General features: G+C 41.9%; 3 long non-coding RNA genes across 3 annotated transcripts; 1 reads left to right on the forward strand and 2 right to left on the reverse strand.

Moving 5' to 3' along the window:
• Positions 1 to 12,284: 12,284 nt before the first annotated feature.
• On the reverse strand, positions 12,285 to 14,257 carry LOC146716386 (uncharacterized). Its single transcript, XR_014919351.1, has 4 exons — positions 13,569 to 14,257; positions 13,360 to 13,471; positions 12,955 to 13,044; positions 12,285 to 12,841 (listed from the first exon to the last, which is right to left on the reverse strand). It is a non-coding gene; the product is annotated as an uncharacterized LOC146716386 (long non-coding RNA).
• A 1,346-nt stretch (positions 14,258 to 15,603) lies between these two features.
• LOC146716387 (uncharacterized) lies at positions 15,604 to 23,012 on the forward strand. Its single transcript, XR_014918979.1, has 3 exons — positions 15,604 to 15,655; positions 22,022 to 22,143; positions 22,886 to 23,012. It is a non-coding gene; the product is annotated as an uncharacterized LOC146716387 (long non-coding RNA).
• Positions 19,459 to 20,252, reverse strand: LOC146716388 (uncharacterized). The gene is made up of 2 exons (XR_014918978.1): positions 20,173 to 20,252; positions 19,459 to 20,087 (listed from the first exon to the last, which is right to left on the reverse strand). It is a non-coding gene; the product is annotated as an uncharacterized LOC146716388 (long non-coding RNA).
• Positions 23,013 to 25,379: the final 2,367 nt, after the last annotated feature.

Genomic DNA, 25,379 nt, shown 5'->3' on the forward strand with positions numbered 1-25,379 from the left:
ACTCCCCAATTCTCCCACAGCTTTATTTTGGTGCTCCAGTTTTCCACCCCCTTTTTAATGCCCCCTTATACCTTTCAAACGTACTTAGACTAGAACCTCTGTCTAAGGAGCTTTTAACCTTTATTTTTATTGCTGCAGCTACCAGTGTCTTCCAGTTGGGTGATTCTCAGCTTCTTTCTTCGACCTCCGGGGTTAGACCACCCTTTAGTCATTGCACAGTTCTGGGGATTATTCGGCCCTGAGTTCAAACAAAGATCTGTGTGTTTTGGGATCACCGCCGTGTCCCCCTTTTTGCCAAGAACCTCTTGAACCTCGTTGGTCTGGTGTTCCTGGTTTTCGCCAACCCCTTCATGGTTATTGCTGTGTTTGTGGGATCCATCTTCTCCAGGAGCCCAAACGCCATGACACTTGACCCCAGTTGCTGTCTCGGCAGTCCCTACATCTGTCTCTGCTGTGAAGGGTCCTCACATCTCCGTGTCCCCGTCTGGTGTCTGTTCCTTTCTCTGCAAGAGACAGAAAACCAAAACACCTCTCTCCCTAGCCTTGATAATCTAATATTGTTATCCATTGTTGTTCTAATGATTCAAATTTGGTTTAAAATATTATGTTCAGGACTCTCTGACCCAGGGACTTATTCTAATCATAATCTATGTGTGTGTAAAAGAAATCAAAAATTTGTGAACCCTTTCTAAGTCTAACACATTATAAGCTTAAGTTTTACCATAGCTAAATTATTAAACACAGAAATAACGTCATAAGATGTTCATAAAACCATTGTTTGATGTTCGGACTCAACTCCCCCTTTTTGACACACTCCCATGTGTCAATTCATTGGAGCGTTGCTCCAGCCTTGTCATCCCAGAGGATCCTCAATCCTGGAAATTTCCCTTCTCCTCATGTAATGAAATCTGTCATCCTTCCATGCCCTGGTAACTGGTCCATCCAGAGCTGTAACATTTTGAAATGTACATACAACAAGCCAAACCACACCTTGGTCACACCAACCCTTTTCTGCCCTGAAGATGTCCAACGCCATCTTAGTCTGGACCAGGGTTGTAATAGTTTTGCAATTTTCATTAGTTTTTATTTTTATTTAGCTTCGACTTCAGATTTTCAATTTTATATCAGTTTTAATCAGTTTTTACTAATTGTTTGCTAGTTTAGTTTAGTTTTGATTAGTTTCAGTTATAGTTCTAGTTGTGTCTGCAATAATTAAGTGTAGCAAAATCCCAGTCCCATCATATCCGTCATGCTCTTGTGCTTATCCTTGGGTATTGTGACTATTAACTCTTGCAGCACCGGGTGCTCCTAGTTTTGGTTCAAGTGAATTTATAAACTTTGTGAAGGGAATTGACTCCTCTGCACACTGGAATAAACATAATCAACATGATCCACATTTTACTGCGTGTTATTTCACCATCTTATCGATTCAAATGCTCCATCCTTATGTGGTTTGCGACATTATGTTTATCCACTCTGTCTCTAAATGTTTGAAGAATTTTCAAGTTTGGGGTCAAATTTTAAGAATTTGACCATAAGTGAAAGTTATGGTGTCATCACCCCCTTCGGGGCTTACCTTTCCCAGTTTTGATGACATTCCTCCCTATTCTTTGCAAATACCCCCTGTTGGTGGCGAGAAACTGTTGGTGTGGTCAAGTGGGTGCTATAGAAACAAAAGCTCAGGACAGAACAGTTATCAGTCATGTACTTCATACAAATTTTGCATATGTTTTATTTCATATCGATCCTCTGAGTGTAATCGTACATTTTAATTTGAATTTATCCAAACTAAACACAATATTTTCTTTATTTACTTTGCTCTTGTTCTTTTTCAGTACCACATCCTATCAAATGTCCCTGTCAATTATATTCTACATTTAATAACTTACTATTTCAAGCGAGAACCTAAATCACGTGGACCAATGTTCATTATTGCATATCTCTATTCTGAATGTGGCAAGTCATTCATAGGTATTGTTAAATTTTGGCGATTCTCCTCTATAAAATTTAATTGACTTTTTACAGTGGCCTGCTATGGTTAATAGTAACATATTCCAGTCATGAGTGATATCAAAAGTTTTTCTCCACTGTAGCATTTGGCATTCCCAATAATATAACATGATACCTTAATCAAAACACAGCTAATATAGCACAGTTTTCTTAATGCAAACAACAGTAACTCAGCATTACCAACCCAAGAGTTAAGTCTGCAGTTCCACACTCTCATGTGAAGCCACAGTCTCCTCCTCCAGTCTCTCTTATCCTCCTGCTCCTGAAAAAACAAAACAAAGCGAAGCATCCACCCTTCTCTTGCCGGCTGGGTGAATTGTTTATTGGCATTTACTAATCCTAAAGTGGGTGCAGTCATTGTCTCAGTATCAAGTCAGTCAAAGCTTTTAGTCGTCAGTCCATCACAGTCCATTCACATGCATACCTCCACACACATTCATACCAGATGTTGCTGATAATGGAGTCTCACGCGCAACCTATTCGAGCCTCCATCACCAGCAAGATGACGTCATTATTTTAAAAGGAAAACAATTCTTTGTTCTTTTATTCTGGATTGACCCGCTGCAATCCTTTTTAGACTAAGGACTTCTCATGTGTTCAGTGTCCCTTATAAGTGAATTTCTCCCAAGCCAATTACAATCATGGAGAAACACACTTTGCAACTGTTTTTGTAAGAATATTTCATAGCGCTTTAAATTTCAATCTTTCAGGCCTGGTTTAAAGAGCTGATTGTTAAATCATGAACTCACAAAATATCAACATATCACCACCGGTGGATCACACCTCTCAGATGTTTTTTCTCAGTGCACTGTAACAAAAACGAAAACAGACATAACCAACAAAATACTACTAAAATAACACCAACTAGGGCCCGTTGCAGACATGTCCAAGCCTAATACTATCCCTCTCTCGCTTACGAGAAAGAACACAAGCCAAAGCTCACTGATAACATCAAGCTAGCGCTAAGCAAAACCAAAAAATCAACCAGAAATTCACAGGAACGTTTTGCTTCCTGCCGGGACAATATTGTGTGGGAATGAGAACCTCAGGTGCCGTAACACCTTTTTTCCTCCTTGAATTAAATCTCAATCACAGAAAATGCCGTACTCCAACCTAAACTTACACTATTAATTCATCATCTTCACTCTGTGCCACTGTTCCTCATCAGGGCTGTGTGAAGCACAGCAAAGAATTCAGTCAAGGCCTTGAGCCATAAACAGACATCACGCACAGACATTGTTTTCATAACCAAACCGTTTTAGACCTTATTCCTTAAATCTACATAAATGCTCTCTGGGTGACATATAACACATTCTAAGTAATCAATGGTAATCAATGGCTCCTCATAAAAATTATGCATTGGGATGTTTGTGTGCAGCATTTTGCATATCAGCATAAGCAAAGCATTCTTCATTGCATCAGCGTGTGTGTGTGTGTGTGTGTGCATCACTTCTCAGTGGATCAGCATTCCAATGTGTGTGTGTGTGTGTGTGTGTGTGTGTGTGTGTGTGTGTGTGTGTGTGTGTGTGTGTGTTCATCACTTTCCTGTTCTGGTGTTCTGGGTAAACCACGGCCTGAAGCATGCCCTGGGGTCCTGCCCTCCTCCTTTTCAGTCTGTTTGCGACCATTGCTGCTGCTGCTGCTCAAAGTTCAGTCCGCCCTGGTTCTGACCCCAATTGGGGCAGTCCTTTCTCCAGTGTCCATGCTCACCGCAGGTGAAACCTGCATCTTCTCCTGTATTTTTTGTCCATTCTGAGGTGCCTTCTGTCCTCAGTTACTCCTCCTGTCCCGGTCACGCCCTTTTTGCTGCCCGATCCTCCGTGTTGGTCCATCACTGTCCTGCACAGTGTAAATGCAGAGTTATCAAGGTCAGCATTCTTTTGCTCGGCCTTACTTTTCCTTCGGGCTTGGCGGGCGTCTCGTCACAGCTCTGTCAGCTGACGCAGTCTGGGAATTTCCCCCGTGTAGTGAAACGGGCCTTAGGTTTAGTGCTCTCCGTCTCGGCTGCATGAGATCACATTCCTGCAGGTCTGTTGACATTCTCAGGTCGTTGTTGTGGGTCCAGCTGTTGCAGCATTTGGTCAGTGTCATGTATGGGGGAGAGCAGGAGTCCAGTCAGCCTCGGCTTTCAGGGCGGCAAAGCAGCCTGTAATTAAATATATATATAGAGAAAAACAAAAAACAAAAACAGACAAAAAACAAAAGCAAACGAACAGGAAAATGATGTTGTGTTGGCTGTATTACAACGAGAGGGGAGAAACACCGGGACCAGGCCCTGTGTCAGCCTTCTCTCCCCCTTTTTTTGTTTTTTCTCTCCCGATATAATCAACTCCTAACCCACCAAGTTGACAGGACAACATGCACCTGTTAAAATTCTTAAGATCATGTTTAAAAGCCCAAAAGGAAATTTTCTTTCATTCAGTAATCACTTGTATCAATCAATCAGCAGAAAACATGTCACAATTTGAATCTTTTAACCCCTAAATTTGTCATGTCTTCACTGGTTGGTCAGACCAGTGTCTTTTTCTTTGAAGTTAAATTGTTGTCCTGCAACCCAGAGAGTTTATTTGTCAGTAATGTATTTATCCTTTAACAACAGATGTATGTTAAGTTTCGCTACTTTAGCCTTGCTGGAAAATCTTCACGTGTTCATGAGTGTAAGCTGTTTCTTCAGAATCAGAATCAGAATCAGAAAGGGTTTTATTGCCAAATGTTGAGCAGGTTTACAACATTAGGAAATTGCTGCGGTGCTTCAGTGCAAACATACTGTCATAAAAATATAAAAATAAGAATAAGAATTAAAAGTGCTAAGTGGATAGATATATACATGATATATACATGAGTGCAGGTGGTGATCAGTGCCAAACATGGAATGATGCAGTGAACACAGCGTAGGGTCATGTGTTAGTGGTGGGAACAGTCATACGGTTATTGTTCATGTGTCCGACAGCAGAGGGGAAGAAACTGTTCTTATGGCGAGAGGTTCTGGTGCGAATGGACCGGAGCCTCCTGCCTGAGGGGAGCAGGTCAAACAGACTGTGTCCAGGGTGAGAAGGGTCAGCTGAGATCCGGGCTGCACGCCGCAGTGTCCTGGAGGTGTACAGGTCCTGCAGAGATGGGAGTCTGCAGCCAATCACCTTCTCAGCAGAGCGCACAACATGCTGCAGTCTCTGTTTGTCCCTGATAGTGGCTCCAGCGTACCACACGGTGATGGAGGAGGTGAGGATGGACTCGATGATTGCAGTGTAGAATTGCATCATCGTCCGTGTTGGCAGGTTGAATTTCTTCAGCTGCCTCAGGAAGTACATCCTCTGCTGGGCTTTCTTGATGACGGAGGTGATGGTGGGCTCCCACTTCAGGTCCTGGGTGATGGTGGTACCCAGGAAGCGGAACGAGTCCACAGAGGTGATGGGGGTGTCAGTCAGGATGATGGGGGGGAGTGGAGCTGTGTGCTTCCTGAAGTCCACAATAATCTCCACTGTCTTCTGGGCATTCAGCACCAGGTTGTTGTGGCTGCACCAGGACACCAGACGTTCAACCTCCCTCCTGTAGGCAGACTCATCCCCGTCCGAGATGAGTCCGATAACGGTGGTGTCATCTGCAAACTTGATTAGCTTGACAGACTGGTGGGTGGAGGTGCAGCAGTTGGTGTACAGGGAGAAGAGCAGAGGAGAAAGAACACAGCCCTGAGGGGAGCCGGTGCTGATGGTCCGGGAGTCCGAGACATTCTTTCCCAGCCTCACATGCTGCTTCCTGTCCGTCAGGAAGTCAGTGATCCACCGGCAGATGGGATCAGGCACATTCATCTGGGAAAGCTTGCCTCGGAGATGGTCTGGAAGGATGGTGTTGAAGGCAGAGCTGAAGTCCACAAACAGGATCCTGGCGTAGGTTCCTGGGGAGTCCAGATGCTGCAGGATGAAGTGTAGGGCCATGTTGATGGCGTCATCTACAGACCTGTTGGCTCTGTATGCAAACTGCAGGGGGTCCAGGAGGGGGGCCGTGAGGGTCTTGAGATGGGAGAGAACTAGGCGCTCAAATGACTTCATGACCACAGATGTCAGAGCCACGGGTCTGTAGTCATTTAGTCCAGTGATCCTAGGTTTCTTGGGGACAGAGATTATGGTAGAGGACTTGAAGCAGGCAGGCACATGGCATGCCTGCAGTGAGGAGTTGAAAATGCCAGAAAACACTGGGGCCAGCTCGTTTGCACAGTGTCTGAGGGTGGCAGGAGACACACCGTCTGGGCCGGGAGCTTTTCGAGCATTCAGACTCTTAAACTGCTTCCTCACATCTGCTTCATGAATATGAAGAGTTGTGGTGGGAGGAGGTGGTGTGAAATCCTCTTTTGTGTGGGGTGAGGAGGGGGGTGTTGCAGGTGAAGTGATTGAAGGTGGTGATGGCTCTATGGAGGGGGGAGAGGTGGGGGAATTAGTGTCCAAAGTGTCTCTATTGTTGGGGCCGTTGGAGGTGTGAAGGCTGCCTGATGGCTCGTCAAAACGGCAGTAGAAGTCGTTAAGGGTGTTGGCCAAGAGCAAGTCGTCAGTGGAGTGGGGGGTTTTAGGCTTGTAGTTTGTGATATTCCTAAAACCTTTCCACACAGAGGCCGAGTCATTCTCTGAGATCTGCTGCTGCATCTTCTCAGAGTGCTGATGTTTAGCAATGTCCACTTCTTTAGTGAACCTGTACTTGGCCTCTCTGTAGCAGTCCCTGTCTCCGCTTCTGAACGCCTTTCTCTTTTCCAGCCACAGCTTTTTGAGTTTAGGAGTAAACCAGGGTTTGTCATTGTTATAACTCACCCTGGTGCGTGATGGCACAATGCTGTCCTCACAGAAGTGGATATAGGAGGTGACAGTGTCCGTAAACTCGTCCAAGCTGTTAGAAGCAGCCTTCATTCATTGCGTGTGTGTGCATTTGTAGGCAGGCAGGTTAATTGTATCTTTTTCTCAAACTAGGCGTTACCTTAAAAGGAGCCTTTCTCTCAGATTTCTCTGCTTGTGTGTGTTTTTGTTTCACCTTTTTGTTGTGATGCTCCGGACGCCTTCCCAACCTCCACAAGTCCGTTGGCCCCAATTTTATGTGTTAAAACTTCTCTTAATTTCTCCTCTAATTCTCTCCTCGCTGCTGTCTTTTTCACAGCTGCTGATTCGTGCTGGGTGTGGTTCCCATTACCTATAATTTTGCTTCGGCCGCTGTGCTTGTGGGGGCAGTTGGTCCAGGTCCGCAGCTTCCTGTATTAACACACTAAGAGATTTATTTAATTTCATTTTCATCACTGTTAAACAGATAAGCAGGCAACCCGCCTACCTTGACAGCGTAAACTGCACGCCAGTCTCCCAACACATTCCTCTGTCTACTCCTCCATAATTCTCCACTGCACACCTCTTACTATCTCTCCTTTTTATTTTTATTACACCACAGAGTAATACACCCAATTATGCCCGTCTATCTCTATGTGGCTCCAAATTCCCTCTTCATTTAATTTCACACTCGTCAGGGGACAGGCACACAACAATTTCAAACCACTGAAATGAGGAATTCAACCTTTTTTATATTTCTTTACTAATCTAGACTCAACCTTTGTTCGCAAAATGTGTCTTGTTCTAGTCCGGAATAAATGTGAACCCGCGATTATGCTGAGGTCCCAGTGTTATTCCGTAGCTATGCGGGGGCCCTCACCTCCCCAAGTCACCACCTCGGCATCCGGACGCCGCCGGCCTGCCCGCGCGTCCACGAACAGGAGGGTCGCCACTCCTAGGGCAAAATGTTCCACAGGTACACTAGGCATCAACCTTTGATCCTAAAATGTGTCTTTGCTCTAGTGTCCTCCTAATCAAACACATCAACTGTCACTGTCACTGTGTTCACGCTTCACACTCACAAAAAACACACTCAGAGCGCGCCTCACTCACACTCAAAACAACACCTAGAGTGCGCTTTACACACAAGACAGCACCCAGAGCACGCTTCACAGCTTCGCAGCTTCGCACACACTCACTCAGAGCGCGCCTTTACACACACACACAACACTTTTCCTCAGCGGAAATTTTACACAGAAACCTCTGAGCTCAACTGTTAGATCTTCTTAAACAGTTGAGCTCAGAGGTTTGGTGCAGTGTTCTTAAAGCACACTGCACCATAGACCAAAATACCCCTTTCTCTGCCCCAAACGGGGCAAAATCGCATCATAAAAGTGATGCCTGCGTCCCCTGAAGTTATACTGATACCATAAACCAGCAAACAAGTAAAATTTTACTTTGTTTTATGACCGCAGCCCTTGAGACTCGACTGACGCCACAAACCACCGTCAAACCTCTATCCAATGTACTAAAACTAGCACCAACCACTACTGCACTTCACGGCCGTACCATAAACCAAACCTACGGACGTGTTTCGCTCTCGCGTTGCCAGCATTCAACTGCACCGTGAGCCAGCATCTGCTTTTCCTTAAATCAACTTCTATTTCATAGCCGGCAAGAGCCAGGACGTAACTGACACCATAAACAAACTTCAAACCTCGACTTCAATGTACTGAACTAATGGCCGCGTCTTCAGAAGAAATTCTAATGTATTATTGCTACAGAAGCCAGTATTAGACAAAATTAAATGTGGAAGGTAAAGTGGCTGCAACTAGCTCAACATAGTATCTTATTAGTTTCTCGGTAGAAGCAGTTTACTGCAACTAGCTCAACGTAGTATGTTATTAGTTTCTCGGTAGAAGCAGTTTATTTAACACACTGGAATTCAGCCTCAACTTATGTTGTTAGTATCTCGCGCCAAAAACCAGACACCGACAAATTTACTGTGAAAATACGTGTAACTCAGTGAACAGATTAATTTGGAAAGCCCAATATGCACATTTGGTATTTATAATACAACAGGCTGTGCTTACCTTTTTATATTTGGACGGTCCTCTGTTCACCTCGCCTCACGATCTCACCAAAGGCCAAATCTGCACCTCCTCAGCACACCAAAGATCCGGGTCACACGGCACCAAGTTGTTGAAATCTCCCAATTCTTTGAATCTTTGGGCTGAAGGAAGGACAATACTCGGTGTATTTATGCTCAATCAACAATCATTTATTTCCATACAATTCAACACTTAAGAGCATAAGGACCATCATGATGGGGAGACATGCCTGAAGAGGGTCACAGCAAGTCTCAAAATGGTGACGGGTTGCTCAGCTTTTTATAGTCTCTAGTGGCCCCCATCTAGTCGTAAAAGCCAAAACATCACATTCTTTCTCTGTTACAGCGCCTAAGTTATGACCTCGACCTAAAGCAGTTATATTTTCTGCTTTCTGTAAGGTGGGGGTGTGGAATGTGGTCTGTCTATCTCCCCTGTCTTAGACACAGAGTCTCCTGCTTACAATCTTCTCTTCATGATTCAACAATTAAGCATGTAACACATTCACAGCAGATCAAGGATACAGAGTGATGCACACTTATCTAATAAACTAATACGTGAATATGTTCTTTTAACTCAAAAGTATAACGAGAACTAAACTACATACAGCTCACACACTCTATATTAAAGGGTATAATATGATCTACAGCAGTATTCTAATTCAACTACTTTGATTACATATATAAGGTAACATATAATAACAGAATAATGTAATAATCCTAAAGAGCTTACTAAAATTAAATGTTTGCTTTGATTCCTGCTTTGCTCACTCTTGGCGTTCTCTCCATGAGCTTCATGAGGTCGTCACCTGAAATGGTTTCCAACAGTCTTGAAGGAGTTCCCACAGATGCTGAGCACCTGTTGGTCCTTTGCCTTCACTCTGAGCTCCATCTCATCCCAAACCATCTCCACTGGGTTTAGGTCAGGTGACTGTGGAGGCCAGGCCATCTGCTCAGCACTCCATCACGCTCCTTCTTGGTCAAACAGCCCTCACAGGTGTGGAGGTGTGTTTGGTGTCATTGTCCTGCAGCAGGAGGAGCAACCCACTGCACCAGCGTAGAGGTTGGTAATCAGTCCAGAGGTCCAGAAACTTCATCCTGATGCCTAATTGCAGTCAGGGTGATGCTGCCAGCCCATAGATGTCTGTGCTTCCCTCCACTGATATGCCTCTTGGGTCATTACTGGCCCACTATCAAACTGGCCACGCAGAACGATGTTACAACTTCTCCGGCCCCTTTCATATCTGTCATATGTGTTCAGGGTGAAAAACACAGTCTGCCAGTGGTGGCCTGATAATTCTGGTTTTCTATGGCAAATGTCAATCATGCATGGTTCCAGACAGCGACTACAGGGCCTGCTAGAGGACATCAGGCCCTCAGGCCACCCTTATAAAATCTGTTTCTGATTGTTTTCTCAGATGCATGTACAGGGTCCTGGTCTCTTCTCATACCAGTAACACTGGTATGAGGAGGAAAAATATCAGTGTCCTCCACCTGTAAAACCATCCCATAATGACTGTAAAGAGTCTGTAGGATCTGGTCACAAAACAATCACAAATTAATATTTTTTTACAATAATTTCCAGAGTCATAACACACAGCCAGCAAAACGTGGGAAGTAAATTCCAGGAAAAAAAATGAAATCTTGCATAAAATGCCAGTTAAAGTCCAAAACTCTGTGACATGACCCCAGCCACAGTGTGGGCTGTGGACTATGTGGAGGTTGAAGTGTGGACCCAGAAGCAGACGTGTGGAAACAAAGGTTTAACCAAAAGCAAACCATTTATTCAAGGTTGGTGAGCAAAACAAAACAAAAGGCAGGAGCAAACTAAAGGAAAACTAACCAAGACTGAAGTGGAGAAACTAAACACTGGAACAGGGAAAACTTGGACATAACTGTCATGGTGGGGTACATCGGTGTGATGATGAAGTGGACCCAAGTGCAGACAGGGAAGGAGGCAGAACTAAGTTTTGAAAAAAAAGGCAAGCCGTTTATTTAGGCTATAAACATGAATACAAAATGAAAGCAGCATGAGCAGTGGCAAAAACTAAACTGAAACCAAACTAGGAAAACTAACTGACTGTGACAAAACTGTGATAACTTTGAATCAACTATAATAAGACGTGAAGGGAGGCAACGCAGACGACCTGACACTGAATAAAGAAAGACAGAGGACTTAAATACAGACAGGAGGTGATCAGGGGAAGTGGAAACACACGGGGGAACAGCTGACTGAAATGAACATAATGATGCAATGGCTAAAGTGAAACTAAACACAACGAACAAAGAAACAAGACTCTTTCAAAATAAACCAAGAAAAAAAACTGAGAGATGTAGACATGACAATTACCACAGAAGACAAGAACAGACTCACAGAAGGGGACATAGATGGAAAGCTAAGCTAGAATAACACCCAACTAAATCCTAACTAATAATGGCAACACAAGAACTAAGCATATATTCAATATAATATAAGACCTCCAAAAACACACACAGTGAACTCAATACTGGGTCACAGATCCAGCCCCCGACACATAACGCATAATAAACAGACAACCTGACAATGAACAAAAGGAAAGTCACACAATATATACACAGAGGGATGATAAGAGAAGTGAAAACACATGAGGACACAGCAGGAACAAATTAGATGTGATGAGACAGGAGAAAGCAAAAACTGAACACACTGAACACAGGACACGAGTCTGTCCAAATAAAACAGGATACAAACTAAGAGACACGGCTCGACACACAGGGGCCGGGGGCAAAACAGACATGGGAACACTGAATGAATCACAAGGAGGGGAAACATCAACAAACCACAATGATGTGACTACCCAGATAGCAAGGAAACATTGAAACAATGTTGAGTCAATATCAGGCTGTGTCATTGAACCAACGTTGAAGTGTGACGTTGACCTAACGTCACTCTTGCACCCTTTTTTAATGTTGAAACAACGTCAGGTTTTGATGTTGAATCAATGTTGAAACCTGACGTTGATTCAACGTTATATTTTCTAATACTGCTGACATTGAAACAATGTCAGATTCTGATATTGAAACACTGTTGAGCTATGGTGTTGATTTTCCGCCTCTTTCGCACAGTTGCTTTTTATTAAAACAGTTAAATCATGACTGGAAATCTACCTTTCTTTATAGGTATTTTAACCAATACTAAACTACTGCATGTTTCCATCAATACTTCAACCACCTAAACACATAATTGTACTTATTCCTTAAATTGGACACCCTTTATAAAAAAAACCCCAAATGTCTCACAATGTATCATGTCAATATTAATATCCTAAAATAAGAAAGCATTGCATGTGATGTAACAGAGAAAAAAAATAAACAAAAAAAGGGTCAATAGGCATGTTTCGTTTGCTAAATACTTTATTAAAAGACAGTTTCTGATTTACGTTTATATGATTCACAGAAGTTTGTAATTTTTTGCATGATGTGCGTCCTGCACCACCCAAACGATCTGGGGCGTATCGGAGCCATTTCTGCACTGCTTGTGCAAAGACTAACTCGGACATAGAGTTTGCCCCTAACTGCTGCGTCAGGCTCCAATCAAGGCAAAGCGTCTCACCTATAGACACATTTTAAGAGATGGAATTAGCGTGTCTCATGTCTTAAATGTGTATGCAAGTGCTTGTGTGTTTAATCAACAGGCCGTTGTTATGTATTTAAATCACATCTGACAGCTATTACACTTTATAGTTACAAAGTGTACATAACCTTTATATACTTACCTTTGCCTTATTTGCCTCTTGTGATTGAAGAGCTGGCTCTGCATTGTTTAGCTCCTCAATGTTGTGCAAGGGCAAATCCAGAGGCAGTACCCCAGCATCTACCGATTCATTGCAGCCGGTATTGCGGATGGCTCTGACCTCCTCACGGAGTTCGTTAACAGCTCTCGTCAGGTCTGACAGAAAAAGAAATATTTTTTTTAAGTATTTAAGAATACAGACAACTTGTCAAACGTTTCCTTGTGTCACACACAGACATGTACAAAGACACTAGACAGTATTTTATTACCTGGTATTTTCACTCGAGGGGCCTGGGGAAACCATTTTTTTTGTGGGCTGCTCATCCTCTGAGTCACTATATGTGTACAGGGGATTTGGTCTAAAGAAAAAAAGTTGAAAACGGTCATAAGTAATTACAAATGTGCTTTTGGAATATTTTTTCCTAAAGTTACAGTTTGATTTATAACAACACACACAGGAAACGGAGATGTGCAAGAAGGTACAGTATACAAGGAATTTTTGAAGTGCACAAGTGTACACGGCTTTGCATTTATAAAAAGTTTACAAGCTTCCACTTTTTGGACTATATTATGTGGTGATATTGCAGTATGCAAGCACCACAGATATGTATAAAAGACAAGATCATAAATTCTTAGCAATCAAAGATATGTTTGTGAAATAAAAAAAGTTTTACTTGTGCTTTCTTTTATGACTGGTCTGAGTTTCAGCTTCGGACTGAAGGTCAGACGTATCACAGTGTTCACTTAGATATTTCTGAAGACTGCGTTCTGCTTCGTGAAATGTGTCTGGAAGTACAAACACAATGTATGGCCAGACATAAATTAAGACACGAAAAACTTGTTATTGTTACATTTATACAATACCAATCCAGATGATACCCACCATGGCTTATTAGAAGTCGGACTGGTGCATAGGTGAGCCATGTTGCACCAGGATGAACTCTCCTCTTTACTGCGTCGTGGATCCTGAATGTGTCTCACGGAGGATATGGAGGCCATGACAATTTCTCCCCATTTATCCATGATCTAGGGACTATTTCTGTACCACCAGTGCTAAACTGCACAATGCACCAGTCTTTCATTTTTATCTTTTTTTAAATTTGGAGTCCTTTTTTGCCCTGTCTAGGATAAACAGGAAACAGATAATTACAATATATTTCATAGTCACTACAAAACTTGATCTATTGATTGAACTAAATAATAAATAATAGCTTAAAATGTATATAGGCAACAATTACAAGCAAACCCGTATATGTAAGCATTTAAACACTGAAGATAATAAAATTAACAGTATTTTGTCTAAGTCTGCCATTGTAGGAATTCATGGCACCGAGACAAAAACTTGGCGCACAGTGTGGCGTCAAAATAGGCGCACACCTTTGACGCTGCGTTTTCTCCGTCTTCCTCGTCCACACGTAAATGCTAAACGCAGTTTACGTGCGGACAAAAGGTGCAAACGCAAGTTAGGTGAGCGTGCAGCGTAAAGTTTGAATTGAGTGCGAATCGAAGCGGGTGCTCTCCAATCATTAAAAGTAACAAAGTCATTGAACACATTTATACAGTTACCTTTACGTTTATCAATCACAGATTTACAATTTTTTGTAGTACTATGCTAAAAAGCAACTACAGAGCGAAAGTCTGGGTCAAGCGCCGAGGCGACGGCAAGAACAAAGGAACCCTTGAAGCGTTAAAGCTAGCTTTATAAGGGAATATAACGGAAAAGTATGAAACGAAATGTTTTCTTTGTTGATAGACTTTGTTTGCAGTGCAATTTATTTGTTGCCAGATTGTAAGATGAAAGTCGACACAATTTCGGGCTCCCACATTTTATCCGAAACTTTACATTAACAAGTTTTTTTGTTTTTTTTTTACTGTTATTCAAATGCAACCGTGGAAATAACGAATAGAACAAAAGTCATTCATTCTTACCTTATACTAATCGTGGTGCAGGCCAGTGCAGTGCATGAACTGATACCTTCTCCGGTCAATTCCGCTGAGAGTAAATCTAATGTCCCGCTCTACTGTACAAGACAATGGTTACCTGGAGGGATGTACCACTGAGAGGGGTGCTGCGGAATAGTCCAAGTGGTAGCAGCTTTAATTTCCCGCTCAACCATAAATCGATGGTTTTTCAACGTGATTGTTGTCACCTTGTCAACTATAAATAGATCAACAATCAACGATGACAGAACAACAGTGAATCAATGTTATTTCAATGTCAGTGTCAGGTTTCATCAGTATTTCAATGTTGTTTCAACATTGGTTTTGTGTTGACATTTCAATCCTGACGATTCTGATGGTTCAGATGGAAAATCAACATCTGTTCAATGTCTCCTTGCTATCTGGGTATGGCGACTATGGAGAAAGACCAAATACAGACGCGGAAATTATTTTTGATAAAAGTAATATTAATTTGACTAATGGACAGGCAGTGATAAACAGCAAACAAGCTGCTTCGCTTTACAGTCTTTGTTTTATCATCTGCAACTCCTGCAGTGTGAAACAGTCTTGGTATGTCAAACATAAAAACATTTTAGATACCGCTTCATCAGGTTGCATATATATACCGTATTTCTTCATCAGAGAATCTATAATGTATTAAACTAAAAGTGTACACCTGGTTTAAGGAGTATTAACTAAATAAGAATGTGACAACTTTCAGTCATTAATGTAGCAGAGACAGAGTCTGACTAAAGCGACATCACAGTGAGACCTGTTTGATCTGCAGACACAGTCTCTCTCTACTAAGAGTGTGTTTGACTTTAACTTTCACACAAAATGATTCAGTTCCTCTAAACCCTCCAACAAACATTTACAAATGCTTAGAAACATTTTGTGTTTCTAATTACTAATGTTCCCCAGCCCCAGCATTCCCACAAATCTGTCTGTTTCCTTTTTTTAAGTTTCACTGTCTGTTCTCTAAACTTCGCTGATGCAGCTGGTCGTCTTTGTGTGAATCTGCGTGTGAAGGTAATCGAATCAGTATGTATTTTTTTCTGATAATATCAGCTGTGTGCAGCTTCGCTCCAGCACAAACCATAGCATTGTTCATGATGACAGATATCAACGAGGTTGACTTGTAACACCGCAGTTATGTGAGCCGTCATTTGTAAGCCTCTTAAACTTTCTTGCACTTTTACACAAAGTTTTATGGTAGTGCTTCTTCTTCTTTGGGGATTTTTGTTCAACAGACTGAAAAAGGCTGTAATATATTTTTGAAATATATTTAAATTGGTATTTAAAGGACTATAGCATATTCTAATTAGATTTATGATACTGTGTTAAGACAGTAAAATTGTGCATGTGTGTGTTTGTGTGTCTGTGTCTGAATTTTGCTGGTACTGCACTGATTGATGATCGTTGATGATCCACCTGACTAGTATAAGTTACAGGTTTATATAGCAGAACAAATTTGATATCTGTAAAAATATTTTTTAAATTCATGCTTACTAGCTGACACAAAATATTTAACTGATTTCTCTTCTGGGACACCCACACTGTGTGCAGTTTCATCTCAGCCCACTGTGTGATTGCACATTAAAGGACATTTCTCCCCAAATTCAATAAGCTCAGTGGATTATCATAACAGCGTATCAACAATTCATTTAAGAAATCCTTCTTAGTTATTGTCATGAAAATCTCAGTGGATTCTTGACTTTGCTCGTCTACTCTACAGCCTGGATAGTTTCATTTCAAACTGCTGCCGTGTTTCTGCCAAATTAAAAAACAGTTCTACTCAAATTCAACAAGGTTCAGTTAATAAACAATGATTAACAAAAGATTATGTTCATAATCCATTATATAATTCTGATCCATCAAAGATATTCCTTCTTAGAATCCTTTCTCTTATTGAAGGTTGATTTATTTTTCTCATTTTGGTCATTCCTATTAACCCAACCATTTCCTTAATCAATCCCACACCACCGCCCCCAAAACCTTGGGAACACAGAGCAAGGAAAGCACAAAGTACAGCAGAAGATGGGGACAATAAATACACACTGGATAATGAGACGAGAGGCAACAGGTGGGAGACATGATGCAGGAGAAAACTACAATAGTCACAGGAAGCAACAGTTAAAACAATAAAACAGGAAAACATGGAGAACAAGGGTTAAATTACATAGAGGAGAAAAGACTGGACAGGGGAACATGAGCTAGATAAATGCAGACGAGACTGAGACACTGATGGGAACAAATCATTAACCAAATGGGGGAAGTAAAACTCAAAACTAAGTACAGGAGACATGAGACGATAAAAAAGAGGAAATGATACACAGAGACATACGCAGACATGTAGAAAACAGAAAGGAAAATATAAGTGAATGGGAAACATGACAGATGGGGAAATCAGACAATGACAGACAAACAGAGAGACAAGACAGACAAAGGGACATAACTAAAGTTAAGAAAGGGATCACAAAAGCAGATATTTAGTGTTACAAAACCAAGAAGACAAACTACAATATGAAAACAGGGTACATGGGATATAGTAAATCCTAAAGCAAACTATTAACCATCCTTATATACAAAGAGCCAAACTAAAACACAAAAGACTCTCAAAAACAAAAAGGCATCACAAAACCCTGAGGAAAAAAACAGCGATCCTCCATCCATCCATTCACTTCCGCTTCTAGTTTTCAGGGTCGCGGGGGCGCTGGAGCCTATCCCAGCTGTCATAGGGCGAGAGGCGGGGTACACCGTGGACAGGTCGCCAGTCTGTCGCAGGGCCAACACACAGGGACAGACAACCATTCATACTCACATTCACTCACACATTCACACCTAGTGGCAATTTGGATTATCCAGTTAACCTATCCCCACAAGCTGCATGTCTTTGGACGGTGGGAGGAAGCCGGAGTACCTGGAGGGAACAGCGATCCTAACAAATAGTATTGCAGTGGTTGGAGATGAAACTTTGCGGACATGTAGTAAATGGACTGATTCTTATATATTGCTTTTCTACTCTCCTGGAGTTCTCAAAGCGCTCTATACAACAGGCCTCATTCACACAAGCACTTCTAAACACAAGTGCAAACTAATCATCAGAGGGGAACTTGGGGTTAGTATCTTGCCCAAGGATATTTGGCATGCAGGTTGGGGAAGCCAAATTTCAAACCACCAACCTTCCAATCAGTAGCGGATCTGCTCTACCACCTGAGCCACAGCCACCCACCCATTACAAGTGGGTGAGACTGGTTCTGATATGGTGCTTTTCTACTCGGAGCATTCAAAGTGCTTTATACAAATGACTCATTCAAGGACTTTTCCTGTGCAGAAGAGTTTTCTATCTTGGGGTTAGTATCTCGTATCAAACAACCAACCTTCCAGTTAGTTCGTGACCTGGGCCCTGTTTCAGGAAGCCGGTTTGGAAAACTCAGAGTGAAAAACGACACTCACGGTTGAGTAACCCCGAACTGTCCAACTCGGAATATTCCGTTCCAGAAAGGCTGATAACAATTAGTTCAATCAAGGCGGAGTTGCTTTAACCCCAAGTGAAGCGCGCGGACGAGGATACATAAAGCCCTGATAAGCGGAGCACAGATTAAGCGAGTCACCATGGAGACGGAGGGAAAGAAGGCGCGGTCAATGTATTTCACAGCGCTTGAGGCCGAAATGCTGATGGCAGCATATGCCGATAACATGCAAATTCCGCGGAAAAAAGTAACACAGCCACAGCTGCAAAAGAAAGTGAGCATGCATGGCAAAACATAGCCGACAGAGTCAATGCGTGAGTGTTAATTTAAACATTGATCGAGGGATTTCCACCCATTTAACACGTTATTTTATCATATGTTATTTTATTTGTTATTTTATACATTTTATTTTGTGACGTGATGTGAGCGCAGGTGCAACCCAACAGGCCCCAAACGTTCCTGGCAGCAAGTAAAAATGAAATATAAAAATATAGTCCAAACAGGTAAGGTGTAATTGTATTATGAGCCATAGTGCTTGGTCTGTTTGTCCGATGTAAATCAATTGCAGTTAGAGGCTACATTAATTTTCTGTCTGTAAGCACTTATTGAAATTATCTGAGCACATTACAAGTACATATTTGCTTACTCTGTATGCTCAAATGTGACCCGTTATAGCCAACAGAAAAAAAGCGGAGGCCCGAAAAACAGGTGGGGGTCCTCCACCACCACCACTCACAGAGGCTGAGCAGTTGGCCCTCAGCCAAAACAGTGGGCGCCCTGTGGCCGAAGGCATCTCTGCGGGGACATCCTCTGAGTCAATAACCCCGCAAGACACAAGTGCCTACATAGGGGGTAAATTCAAAATAATACATGATGTGCATACATCCTTTCTTCACAGTCACCTTTGCAGTGCTACTCATTCATTTGATAAACTCTTTACCATAATGGATTATTTTGTAGTGAAGTTATTTTCCTACTGATTTTGCCTTCCCTCAGTCTTGGTTGTCTTTGAGAGCATAATGACAATGAAGTGTAAGGTGCTTGGTATGTTTGTTAATTGCCATTTGGTCCCTTGTAAGTTATAAGTGACCTGTATAAACCTCATATTCTATCAGTTGATGGTGATGGTGTACTGCATCTGGTGCAGCCTCCTGTTGAGCCAGACCAACATGCAGTTGTGAGTAATACTCCACAGATTATATGAGTTTACAGTAGAACAGCAATGTTGTTTATTTCTTTACTACAGGAAAATAATGAAGAAACATTGACAGCTGTTACAGAGGAGGAAGCAACAGAGACACTTTATGAGGTGTACATCTTTTAATACTTTGTGTACAGGAAACACAGGCGACCAATAAAGCCAGTTGAACAAAAAATCTGTTTATTCTTCTTTCAACATGTTGAGGTGATGGGTCAAAAGAAATGATTGTGACATATGGTGTCTCTGACTGCTCTTCCATCTTGTATGTCCGTGGGAGGGTCAGGATGTTCATGGTTTGGATCACTGCTGATGTTTGGTTCAGAAGGACAGTGTTCTCCTCTAATTGTGGCAATGTTGTGAAGAATCACACATGCCACAATAATGTCACATGCCCTTTCTGGGGTGACCCTGAGTCTTTGCAGGCACTGGAACCGGGCCTTAAGCATTCCGATAGTCATTTCAACTCTGGCTCTTGTCCTGCAATTAGCCAGATTATATCGCTGCTGTGGGCCCGGTTCAGGGTCAGAGTAAGGGGTAAGCAAATAGGGTAAACATGGATACCCCCTATCACCAAGCAAGTAGCCAGTGAACTCTCCTAAGACAGAAGGATACACTTCAGTTCAAATGTCCCTGAAGCAATTGGTCTTTATATATTTTAAAGTATTTTCAACTCACCATGTCCAAATTTTGTGCTCAGTGTACATTCACGGAATATTTGTGAGTCATGGACAGAGCCTGGCCACTTGGCTTCCACATTTGTGATAATGTTGGCAGCATCATATATGATCTTCACAGTGCAGAGAACACAAATTAGCATCCATTACTATGATGAAATAATTTGTTAGTTTGAAATGCTACAGGGAACTATGTACCTGTACATTAATGCTGTGGAAAGACTTCCTGTTCACATAGTCTCCTTCATTTACTGAAGGAGCAATAATTGGAACGTGAGTACCATCTATACAGCCAATCACGCCTGGGAACCCTGAAAATAAATGTAAAATTTAAGTAGTAGTTCAAGTATCACCACATCATAAATTAAGTTTTGGTCATCCTGATACCTGCAATTTTGTGGCATCCCTCTTTGATAAATCTTGTGGGTCTATGACCGGGGAACACCACAAACGAGTACAGGAGACGTTTCAGTGCAACTGTAACATTCCTGACTGCCCGACAGACGGTAGCCTTGGAAACGTGCTCAGCGTCACCAATATTATACAGAAAGCTCCCGTTTGCAAAAAACCGAAGTGCAATACAAATAATATGTACAGAACTGAGAGCATGTCCGCGATGTGTCACATGCGTAATATATGGCCTGAGGATGTTATCCAAATAAATTATAGATTGTGCTGAGAAACGGTAACGTTCGCACAGGAAATCATCAGGTAATGATAAGATGTCCAAACGCGCTCTAATCACTCTCTCCCGGCGGAGAGCTCTGCGGAGAATTTGGGCTTCGATATCTACCGGCTCTTCAAGGAAGGAGCACGCCATGTCTGAGACTTCCTACTGTCAGGTTTCCGACAAAGGGGCGGAGACAGTCAGGGTTAGTTGTGGTAAACCTGCTAGGGGGCAGGTTAGCTTCACGGCGTGTGTCGTCATAGTGACTCACTCAGGCTGCAGCTGAACTCGCTTTGTGAAACCGAAAACCCAGAGTTTTCGTTAACTCAGGGTATACTTACTCAGAGTTTGCACTAAACCGGCTTCCTGAAACAGGGCCCTGCTCTAACTCCTGAGCTACAGACAGAAGAGGAGTTTGTTGAGAATTTAACTGTCAAAGTTTTTTTTCTATTGTTTATTAAATTAATCTTATTAAATTTGAGTAGAACGCTCCTTTTATTTATCTGAAACCTTGCAGCTTTTGGTGGTTAAACTGCAAATATATAGAGAAGGTAACCCAGAGGAAGAATGCACAGAGACTTTAAGGTCAGCTATCAAGAATCATTTTTACGCATTTTGATGCAATGTTATGATATTTGATGTTGAAATTGATTAGAAATGACTAATTTCATTTCTACAGAATTATGCAGTGTGGGTGTCCAAGAAGATGAATCTATTCAGACTTTCATATCAACTATCATATATGATTTAATACAGAACCTTCATACACCTACCTGAAACCATTTAAATGACATTATTGAGTTCCTTCAAAGTTTCTCCGTTTGAACAGAGTTGTTCTTTAATTTCTCGTGTCTCAAGCAGCAGTTTGAGGTGAAACTATGGATGCATGAAAGAACAGCTGAGCCAAATGACAACTGAATTTCAACTATAAAAGATGATTTTCAGAAATATTTTTCATTTTTTGAAGTTATTTTAGATTTGAATGAATCATGAATGAAGAAGCATTACCAGAAAAATTAAGAAGAAAAGACAACTTGAGTGAAAAACAAATGACACTGGGGCTTTATTTCTGTTAACTTCCTGAAAATCATGTGTGTTGTTATGCGTGTGATCAGCAAAAAGGGATAAGAAGCAGCACTACCGTAAAACTTAGCGTTGAAGCGCAATCCTGGCAGATAACGGGTGGCAGGCGTGGCTCACACTTGAAACTCTGAGCTCCGGGTCTTTATAATCACTCTGCGGAGCTCACAGAGACTGCAGGGAGGACAGGAGGACAGAGCAGACTCTGTGAATTATTTTTTATCTTAGATGTAATATAAATTCAACACAGGCCTCTGAGGAAAAGGATCGTGCTACAAACTTTCGTTTCTCTTCCAACAGAAAGCAGAGGAGTGGAGTTACTCAGAGACTGACTGGATTAAACACACCAAAGGTTTATATTCCAGTTGGACCGTATCTCTTACCAAGGTCTGCACTACGTATCAGGATTTGATCTTATTCAGGTAATATCAGGGTTCTTATAGGGGTTTGTTCACAATAGTAACTTATGCAGCTATTTTTCAGTCTCACTGACCAAACTTTTTACAACATGCTGCATTTTTAATAGTAAACTTCTGTTCAGTGCTTTTCCTGTCACACACTCATACATGTGTTTTGTCTGCAGCAGCAGCTGTGTTGTTGTTAGCTTGTATTATCTGTTTAATCTCTTCAACATGGTTTTAGTTTTCTTTGTAAAGTCAGCAGCTCTGTCACTTTTCTCTGATTCCTCTTCTGCTCGACACTCAGCTGACACTCAGTTTCATTTCCACATTCATGAAGTTGTTGTCCAAGCGAATCATAGGCTCCATGATCGGTCAGCAGACTGTGTCCAGGCAGACAGGTTGGATAAGAATAACAGATTTATGTTTGATTACGCCCGTTTCCAATTCAGTTCCAGTCATTCCTGGCCCCAGGAGGTTGATGGGGGTGGGAGATGGGGGGCAATGGGTTGTAAGTACAATGTAGATGAGTGGAGGCTTAATGTAGTTAAACTTCCAGTCACAGTGAATCAGTGTGTGTCAGTGAATGCATCATGTGTGCTTCATGGCTCGATCGAGTGGACTGATAGTAGAAGTAGAGCAGCTGATGGCCGTTTCCTCTGCCTCACACTGCTGTCTGACTGGATTCAGCAGATATTTGGACACACATGGTGGAAAGGAGGATTTCAGTTGATGTGCACATGAATGATTTGTGTTTCCTCTGCAGGTGAAGGTAGAAAGTGTGTGTGAGCTGATGTGAATTGAGCAGCATGGATCAGTGTGAGGACAGAGAGGAGGGAGTCCCTCCCTCTAAAAGCACTCTGTGTGGGGAACATGAGAGCCAGACCAAAGCTCAGAGGTGAGATGACCATCTCTAACTGTCCATGACTCTTCTCCATGTCACAGCTCAGCACTCACATCACTGCTCCATCATTATTCACACTCATACCTCTGTGTGTGTTGTTTTAAAGCCCAGAGCTGTGGGGCGTACCAGGCTCAGCTGGACATAACCCTGAAACTAATCCAGAGCCTGGACCTGAACCCAGCTGTGTTTCCTTAAAGAGCAACGACTCGAAGGATGCTGCTTTAAACTTTAACAAAAGACTGTTATGTGACAAAGAGTAAGTACATTATTTTTATGAGTTTCCGATTGTTCATCATGTCTTTAATTTAATATTTCCAGTTTTTCCTTCCTGTCTCATGAAGCTGTGACATTTATTGTTTTTCTTTTAGGATCAATAAGAGGCCAGAATCTCCTGGACCTGAACCCAGCTGTGTTTCCTTAAAGAGCAACGTGTCGATGGGTGCTGTTATAGACTTTAAAGGCTGTTCTTCTGCTGCTGAGAGGTAATGTGTGTCTAGATGTTGTTCCTGACTCTGTATTTTTGAATAAATGCTCATGTTTAATATCAGCTCAGCTCTTTTTCACACACATTTCTATGTTGGTGTGTGAAGCGGTGTGTGTTGGAGTGTTTCCACAAACACAGCAGTCAGAGTGGAAAGAGTGGATGTTGTAGGAGGTGTTTGTGTAGTGAAGAGGCTGAGTGTCTGTAGGACTCCAGCTGCTCCAGCAGGTGTCTCCTTTGTGCTTTGCTTCAAACACAGTGTAGGGAGGAGCTTCCACTCAGGTGTTTCAGGTGTTGCTGGATGGAGGAGGACAAATAGTTTTTCCCTTCAGTGACACTTCAGCAGCTCAATGTTCTGGGAGATGTTTGTCTTTATGAAGGTTTATGGATTATTGTTCTTACTTTGGTTAAACTGAGCAATACATTTTCCATCTAACATTTAAAGTAAATTTCCAGGTGAATAAAAGATCTGCAGCTGCAGCCTCTGTGATGTTTCACAGTCTGAAAGTAACAAATTCAACCAGAGTTCAAACAAAGGCTTAATATACGTGTGTGTTTGATATAATGCCAACAAGTACAAACAGGTGTTCTTACAGGTCTTAATCACAGAGGTCTGATAAGTCTGGTGACTTTCACACTCAGCAATTTTGCTGCCTTTTATTTTATATTGGCCTTTTTAAAGCCCTTCAAAGTCTCCCACATTCATACAGAGCTTTTAACACCAAACTCCTTTACAGTCCTTCTCCTCTCACACACGATCACACGACTGATTTGTCTGCAGCAGCTGTGTTACTGCTAGTATTTTATTATGTGTGTAATCTCCTCCTATTGTTCCTGTGGTTTAGTTTGACTTCCTTCTGCAAACTCAGCTGCTCTGTTGCTGATACACGTCTCCATGAATATGATTGATCAGATGCTGCCAACACCATGTGTTTCATGTGAGCGCTCAGCTGAAACCCTGGGTTGACTTATCGAGTTAATAACAAGCTTCACGTGACTGTGAATGCTAAAGTGAATCCAGATAAAGGAAAGAGACCCTGCTAATGTTGGACTCACTTCTTAGTGTAGATCCCAGGAGGAAGTTCAACATAGCCATTCTTTGTGCTAGCTCAACCAAACCTGAGACCACAGTGCAGGATAATGATCATCATCTGTCTCTGTCAAGGACATTTAAACTCCACAAATAACAAAAATTATTATATTTGATCATTAAAAATGATGATTAAACAAAGTGTCAAACATACTGAAGTAGAAGGACTGATGTTTGTGTTAAAATACCCTCTTAAAGCTGAAATACTGATTCAACTTCTTTACTCAAGTAAAGGTAAAAGAGTCCAGGCTCTGAAATGTACTCACAGTATTAAAGTAAAAACTGCATCTTTGAAGGAAATTTCTGCCAGTTTTTGTGCAAAGTTACCTGAATTTCTACCTCCAACATTAATATGAGAAAATTATCTGAACTTTTATTCTAATGAATTTAATCAGCTTGAACATTTTGTAGCACAAAAGTAGAAAAAACCCAAAGGGAATCAAAAATAGCTCCGTTTGCTGTTGCCTGCATTGTAGATGGGCGGCTTTGCCTCAACACCTAAACAGGAAAATGAGTTTAGTCAAGTATTAAAGTGGGATTGAAGAGGTGAGGAAACCAGAGATCAGGTGTTGTGGTGCAGCATGGTCACAAGAATCATTTAGAAATGGGTCAAAATATTTTCTCTTCTAGATTTTTTGCACACAGTCTGATGTGCTGCTGCTCTGAGGTTTACTGCTCTCTGTGTACTTAGAAAACTGTGAGGTACAAGTAGATTTGACACAAGTTATAATAGCTGATTTCCATATAACGGTGGAATACAGGGACTTAATCGTTAAGTTAGAAGA

This window comes from Copadichromis virginalis, linkage group LG3 (assembly GCF_057382275.1).
Source record: "Copadichromis virginalis isolate Kocher_CV1m ecotype Utaka linkage group LG3, C_Virginalis_male_GT1.1, whole genome shotgun sequence".
In the NCBI taxonomy this organism is placed as follows: Eukaryota; Metazoa; Chordata; class Actinopteri; order Cichliformes; family Cichlidae; genus Copadichromis; species Copadichromis virginalis.